General features: G+C 47.9%; 1 pseudogene; it reads right to left on the reverse strand.

Annotated features, from left to right (window-relative positions):
* Positions 1 to 6,964: 6,964 nt before the first annotated feature.
* Positions 6,965 to 7,200, reverse strand: LOC139267536 (U2 spliceosomal RNA; annotated as a pseudogene).
* Between the last annotated feature and the right edge of the window lie 876 nt (positions 7,201 to 8,076).

Consider the following 8,076-nt stretch of genomic DNA (forward strand, 5'->3'; position numbering starts at 1 on the left):
ATCCAAACCTAATCGCACCGTCCTGCTTTGTCCAAGAAGCTCTGTAACTTGCTGTGCTTCAAATCTGAGTCTATTATAGAGATGGTGTGTGGGCAACTGATGGGCTGTTGCTTCTCCCAAGCCCCCTGTCTGAGTGATGGAAAAGAAGAGATGCTGCTGATGAGGTGGGAGTGAGGAGAACCTTTTCAAACAATTGTTGAGATTTTAGAATCACTGGCAAAGCTGTATTTATTGCTTATCCCCAGTAGCCCTCAGAAGGTGGTGGTGGGCCCTCTTCTTGAATTGCTGCTGTCCTTGTGTTGATGGTGCTCCCACAATGGTGTTATGTGGGGAAAAGCAGCCGATATAAATACTGTGGGGCACATGGCTCAATCAGAATACCAGTCCAGCCTTCGCTGCAGAACTCATGTCTTCTTCTCTTCTCTCTCACAGGAGGAAGTGTCCCATAACCACCCGGAATCTCAGGTCCTGAGTTGTGGCCCCTCTTGGAATAGACAGCTGACCCCTCATGGGGGAGGAGACTTGGTGATCCTGAGCAGCCATGCAGCCGAACCTGTTGGGGACACGGCCATTCCGGGGCCAGTGGCTGCTGCAGCTTATTCTGGATCATCTGCAGCTTGCCTGTGTAAAGGTTTGGGAGCGCAAACAAAGGTACAACATGATCAGGCACCTACTGAAACTACAGAGGATCGTCATGGTAAGTGCCGATATACCATCTCTACCTGTGTTATTGCTTTAGATCACCTTAATTAGGTGCTGCTGTGGGGAGGAGTAAGAAAGATACAAGTGGTCTTCTACCTCTGCCCTACCAGTGACATCTTCACCCACCTGTCATTCCCCGAACAAGGGCCATAACCAATTCCTACCCCGGAATTAGCTGCTCTTCTCTTCCTCCCACTTGCTTCTGCCACATCCAGTTCAGGAATGAGGACTCTTCTCTTTGAGTGCAGGCTGCCTTTAAATGAGCTTATTCTCTGCCTTCTTCCCTCTCTCCAGCAAGTTGTTTGACAGAGCTCTCCCACTGCGCTGCAATTTCCACTTAGTCTGGCAATTTTCTCCCCTTCAGTTATTTAACCAATACTTTTTGAAAGTTACAATTGAATCTGCTTCCACCATCATTGCTGTGCATTCCAGATCATAAAAACTCGCTGCATAAAAAACATTTTCATCTCACCTCTGACTCTTTTGCCAATTTCCTTAAGTTTGTGTCCTTTGGTTCTCGACACTTCTACAAGTGGAAACAATTGCTCCTTACTTTCTTTATCAAAACCCTTCACGATTTTGAACCTCTCTATTTAACCTCCGTAAATCTGAGTTTGTTTTGGTGCAAGTGTTTCCGGTCAATGAGAACATTTGAAAGTTTGACCCGAAACACCCTGCTCCCCCCTTTGGCCACAATAGTATCGGGAAGCCACTTGGGACCTTGTCCATAATTCAATGCAAATACAGGATCATTGATTTCAATCTCGCGTGACACATTTGTGCTATCATGTTATTGACTTTTTTGAAGCCGCCTGCTCTCTACCTGTTCATGTAGATCGGGGTGAACTAACGAGAGCCTTGCCTTAACTGCTCTTTTCATGAGCAGTTCAGCAGGTGGGATCCCAGTGAGCGAGTGGGGTCTCGTGTGGTAGCTAAGCAGGACTCGGGACAGGCGAGTCTGCAGTGAGCCTTCTGTTACCCTCTTCAAGCCCTGCTTGATGGTTTGCACTGCTCTCTCTGCCTGATCATTGGATGCTGGTTTAAACGGGGCAAATGTAACATGTTTGATCCTGTTGCGGATCATGAATTCTTTCAACTCAGCACTGGTAAGACATGGCCCGTTGTCGCTCACAAGGACATCGGGCAGACCATGCGTGGCAAACATGGCCCGCAGGCTTTCAGTGGTGGCAGCGGACGTGCTTGCCGATATTATCTCACATTCAATCCATTTGGAGTACGCATCTACAACCACAAGGAATATTTTGCCCAAGAATGGGCCTGCATAGTCGACATGGAGCCTAGACCATGGTTTGGAGGGCCAAGACCATAAACTTAGTGGTGCCTCCCTGGGTACATTGCCTGGCTGCGAGCATGTGTTACATCTGTGCACACAGGACTCTAAGTCCGCATCAATACCGGACCACCATACTTGGAATCTGTCTATCGCTTTCATCATTATGATGCCTGGGTGGGTACTGTGGAGGTCACGAATGAAGGTATCTCTGCCCTTCTTGGGAACCACTACTCGATTACCCCACAGAAGGTAGTCTGCTTGTATAAACATTTCATCTTTGTGCCGCTGGAACGGCATTATCTCTTCTTGCATTTCCACTGGGACACTGGACCAGCTCCCGTGAAGCACTCAGGTTTTAACTAGGGACAGTAAGGGGTCCTGGCTTGTCCAGATTTTAATCTGTCCAGCTGTGACGGGTGATTACTCACTCTCAAATGCTTCCATAACCATGATTAAATTTGCCAGCTGCGCCATTTCACCTCCATGGTGAGCAATGGCAGCCTACTGAGAGCATCGGTGCAGTTTTCTGTGCCTGGCCTGTGGCAGATGGCATAGTTGTATGCGGACAACATGAGTGCCCATCTCTGGATATGGGCCGATGCTTTAGTATTTACCCCTTTACTCTCAGAAAGCAGTGATATAAGTGGCTTATGGTCAGTTTCCAATTCGAATTTTAGCTCAAACAGATATTGATGTATTTTCTTTACCAAGACACATGCTAACACTTCTTTTTCAGTCATGCTGTAGGCTCTCTCAGCCTTAGACAGACTCCTGGATGCATAAGCAACCGGTTGCAATTTCCCAAAATCATTAGCTTGTTGCAATACACACCCGACGCCAAATGACGACGCATCACATGCTAGTACCAAACGCTTACATGGATCATACAACACAAGCAATTTGTTTGAGCATCACAATTTTCTCGCTTTTACAAAGGCATTTTCTTGGCTTTTGCCCCATACCCATTCATCCCCTTCATGCAGTAAGGCATGCAGAGGTTCTAATAGTGTGCTGAGACCCGGTAAGAAGTTACCAAAGTAGTTCAGGAGTCCTAGAAATGACTGCAGCTCCATCATGTTCTGTGGCCTCAGTGCGTTCTCGATTGCTTCCATCTTCGAATTGGTTGGCCTGATCTGTCTGCCGCGATCCTCCTCCCCAGGAACTCCACCTCAGGCGCCAGGAAAATGCACTTCTAGCATTTTAGCCTGAGCCCCACGCGGTTGAGTTGACTCAGAACCTCCGCCAGGTTCTGCAGATGCTCGACTGTGTCCCGACCTGTGACCAAGATGTCGTCGTGGAAGACCACCGTATGCGGGACCGACTTCAGTAAGCTTTCCATGTTTCTCTGGAATATCGCTGCAGCTGATCGAATTCCAAATGGGCATCTGTAATAAATGAAGAGGCCTTTGTGCATGTTGATGCAGGTGAGGCCCTTCGATGATTTCTCCAGCTCCTGCGTCATGTAGGCTGAAGTTAGATCCAGCTTCATGAATGTCTTTCCTCCCGCCAACATTGCAAAGAGGTTGTCGGGCTTTGGTAGTGGGTATTGATCCTGCAAGGAGAAACATTTGATAGTTACTTTGTAATCACCACAGATTCTGAATATGTCATCTCCCTTGAGGACTGGGATGATCGGGCTGGCCCACTCATTGACTTCGACCGGTGAAATGATGTCCTCTCATTGCAGCCAGTCTAGCTCAATCTCTATCCTTTCTCTCATTACGTACGGTACTGCTCTCACCTTGTGATGGATGGGTCGTGCCCCCGGAATTAGGTGGCTCTGCACTTTTGCTCCTTGGAATTTCCCGATACTTGGTTCGAACAGCGAAGGGAACTTGTTTAAGACCTGGGCACACGAAGTATCGTCAGCGATGATAGAGCTCGGACGTCATCCCAGCTCCAGTGTAACTTTCCCAGCCAGCTCCTACCGAGCAGCGTGGGGCCATCGGCCGGTACCACCCAGAGTGGTAGCTTATGCACCGCTCCATCGTAGGAGACCTTTACAGTAGCACTGCCAATTACGGGAATCAGTTCCTTTGAATAAGTTCTTAGTTTCGTGCGAATTGGTGTTAAGACTGACCTTGAAGCCTTGCTGCACCACAGTTTTTCAAAAGTCTTTTTATTCATGATGGATTGGCTTGCGCCCGTGTCCAGCTCCATTGACACCGGGAGTCCATTTAGTTCAACATTCAGCATTAGCGGGGGACACTTTGTGTGAATGTGTGCACCCCATGTACCTCTGCCTCCTCGGTCTGAGGCTCTGGTTCAACGTGATCCGCCGTGGATCTATCCTCCTCTGCAACATGGTGGTTTGCCGGATTAACAGGATTTGCAGCTCACCTGCACACTCGTTGGAGGTGTCCCATTGTTCCACAGCCCTTGCAAATGTACCCTTTGAAGCAGCATGAATGGAAACTATGATCACCCCCGCAGCGCCAACAAGATGTTAATGGCCTGCATTCATCACATTTGATGGTGGACTCTGAGACATCTGCGGACATGCAGCTACAGACATGTGTGACCTGCCCTGTACGTTGCAATTTGAAAACAACGTCACTTTGTTCACAGTACTTGTAGCAGCAATTGTGTGCTGAGAAAAATTGCTTTGTATTGTCATTGGTGGCACTCAAGGTTGGTGTCTCTACAGTCAAAAGTTTGCTAAGTATTGTTTCGTGGCCAATGCCAAGTAAGAAAAAGTCTCTGAGCATGTGCTCCAAATGTCCTTCAAATTTGCAATGTCCTGCAAGGCGTCTTAGCTCCCTCGGTGTAGAACCACCGAGGGTGTGGAACCACCGGGAAGGTAGAACCAGCATGGGTGTAGAACCACCGGGAATGAAGAACCACCGGGAATGTAGACCCACCGGGGGTGTGGAACCACCGGGGGTGTGGAACCACCGGGAGTGTAGAACCACCGGGGGTGTGGAACCACCGGGAGTGTGGACATAACTCTCCACTTCCTGGCTTTCAGACCTTTTGTAGGTGTAGAACCAATACCTTGCCACCAGAACGCTTTCCTTCAGGTTCAAATGCTCCCGGACCAGTGTGCACACATCATCGTATGATTTCTCTGTGGGTTTTGCTGGAGCAAGCAGATTTTTCATGAGGCCATGCGATGGTACCCCGCAGTCGGTGAGGAGAATCGCCCTTCTTTTGGCAGCATTCGCTTCTCCATCCAGCTCGTTGGCTACGAAGTATTGGTCGAGTCGCTCCACAAAGGATTCCCAATCATCTCCCTCTGAGAATTTCTCCAGGATGCCCATTGTTCTCTGCATCATTGGGTTCGCTGTCTGTATCTCGTCGACAGTTGTTATGTATGAAGAAAAAGTCAGACTCAATACTGTGAGCTCAAAGTAAAGTATGACCTTCCTCTTTTATTGCAGGTCTCCAGAGTGCCTCTCCAACCTGTGAGGCCTCCTTAAATACCAGTGCTCACAAGGGATTATGGGATCCCTTGGGACTCCAGGGGATGAGCCCCCTGGTGGCTGTACAGTGTATATACAAGCTTACATATATAACACATACGAGGTGCATACTCGCCTGTGAAGGTTCCCACAAGTTCCGTGTTTGCGCATGTGAAGCGTATGCACCTAAACCCGGCACTTGCAATCTGTCAAAAGTTCTATTCACAGATTGCCGCATGCGAAACTAAAAGACCTCCTCAGCTGGAGAGTTGGGCGATTTGCCCAAATCCTGCCTAGCGAATGTTCTTCAAATTCTTACAAATGGAAAAAGCAAGCGTAAGGCCTGCTTTTATCAATGTAAAAATTTTAAAGTACATTAAAGTACAAATGTAAAAAATACATTTTTTACACATAATTTAAACATTTAAAATCCTGTTTATTTAAGGTAAGTTTATTTTTAGACCCTTTAAAATATGTAAATTTATTTTTCAAAGAGTTAAATTTTTGTTTTAAATAATTAATTAAATTCCATTTTTATTAATTTGAAATATATTATTTTTTTTATTTTCAAAATATACTTTATTCATGTAAAAATTTGTACAGTACATTCAAAAGCAGTTCAGTACATTTAGCTGCGGTCAGCAATCCCATACATTACATTTGGCAGTTGCTGACGGCAGTTCCGTTCGATACATTTCCTTGCTTTTCAGTCAAGTACAATTCGGTACAATACGGGATACATTGTAGTACATTCAACAAAATACATTACATGTGTCACTATACAGTACATGGAATGGGTGACCGTACATTTACATTTTTCTTTTCAACGTGCATTACGAAACAGACCTTGCATTGTACATGGCACTACATAGGTGTTTACAGATCATGGTGCTCCATGTACACAAAAAAGAAGTTATAAGTACAGGCCGAGGGGAGTTTTGTACTGATTCCAGCCCCTGGGTTTACCGTGGCAGAAGGGCTTTAAACTGTGGCCCTTCCCCACCGTGCCTTTGCGGCGAATGCACCAATTTTAAGTGCATCCCTCAGCATGTAATCCTGGATCTTGGATTGCGCCAGTCTGCAACACGCAGACGTGGACATCTCCTTGCTCTGGAAGACCAGCAAGTTTCGGCAAGACCAAAGAGCGTCTTTGACCGAGTTGATGGCCCTCCAGCAGCAGGTGATGTCTGTCTCGGTGTGTGTCCCTGGGAACAGTCCGTAGAGCACAGAGTCCTGTGTTACGGAGCTGCTTGGGATGAACCTCGACAGCAACCACTGCATCTCTTTCCAAACCTGCCTTGCGAAGGCGCAATCCTGAAGGAGATGGGTGACAGTCTCGTCTGCCCCGCAGCCGACTCGGGGGCACCGTGCCGTTCTGCTGAGATGTCTGCTGTGAATGAATGCTCTGATGGGTAAGGCCCTCCTCACCACCAAACAAGCTATGTTTTTTTTTTTTTTTAAATTCGTAGCCAATCGTTCCAATTCTTTGTCAAATCACAAACGCCAGAGGTCACCTTGCACATGCCAAGGATCACTCTGCGCCAATGCTCTTAGCCAAAAGGCCTAGAGCCACTGCACCGTTCCTGGAAGTACTGCAATACCAGGTTCGTGCCATGGAGGTGGATGGGTCAGGTCCCCCACACACCTCCGTGGAGGTGGATGGGTCAACCCTCCCCACCCACCTTCTGTTTCCAAAAATGCAAGCATATACCTTCCCGACCAGGGAGGAACCACCATGAGGTCATGGTGGCTGGTCAGAAACGGTACTACACTTGATCTTAGCCAAAAGGCCAAACAAGCTATGTATTGGTGCTTGTGTGACAGCTCTGGCGATGAGACGTTCTGCCAAACGAGTTCGACAGTCTGCTCGGGGAACCACCCGACAGGGTCCACACTCTCCTTCTTTCGTAGAGCATCCAGGACGTTACGTGCTGACCACTGCTTTATGGCCTTGTGGTCAAAGGGGTTTTTTGTTATAAACTTTTCCACAAAGGACAGGTGGACAGGCATGGTCCAACTGGTGGGGGCATTTCGCGGCAGCGTGGACAGGCCCATCCTTCGCAACAATGGGAACAGGTAGAACCTCAGCACATAGTGACACTTGGTGTTTGCGTACCGGGGGTCTGTGCACAGCTTGATGCAGCCGCACACAAAGGTCGCCATCAGGATGAGGGTCACGTTCGGAACATCGTTTCCTCCACTGTCCAGAGATTTGTACAATGTGTCTCTGCGGACACGGTCCATTTTGGACCTCTAGACAAAGTGGAAGACGGCCCGGGTGACTGCCGTGGCACAGGAGCGAGGGATGGGCCAGAGCTGTGCCACGTACAGCAACCTCGAGAGCACCTCACTCCTGATGACCAGGTTCTTTCACCAGCTTCCACCATCCCAGTTTTTGCTTCACTTTGGCAATACGCTCTTCCAAGTTTTCTGTGTTTTGGGGATATTCCCATTCATACTTATGGTGATTCCATAGATACCATCAGTATGGATGGGAGATGCCCCTACTCTGATCGGTTGTTCCGGCCCACGCGATATCATTGAATCGTACAAAACCCTTACGATCCTGAGATACATGTGCGTCTACGAAGGTCTTAGTGTAGAGGGCCAGGACCAGAAGTTTCCAAACCTCCGCAACCACCAGGTAGATTCATAAAAAAATTTCAGGTCAGAACCGCG

This window comes from Pristiophorus japonicus, chromosome 7, assembly GCF_044704955.1.
Source record: "Pristiophorus japonicus isolate sPriJap1 chromosome 7, sPriJap1.hap1, whole genome shotgun sequence".
Lineage (NCBI taxonomy): Eukaryota > Metazoa > Chordata > Chondrichthyes > Pristiophoridae > Pristiophorus > Pristiophorus japonicus.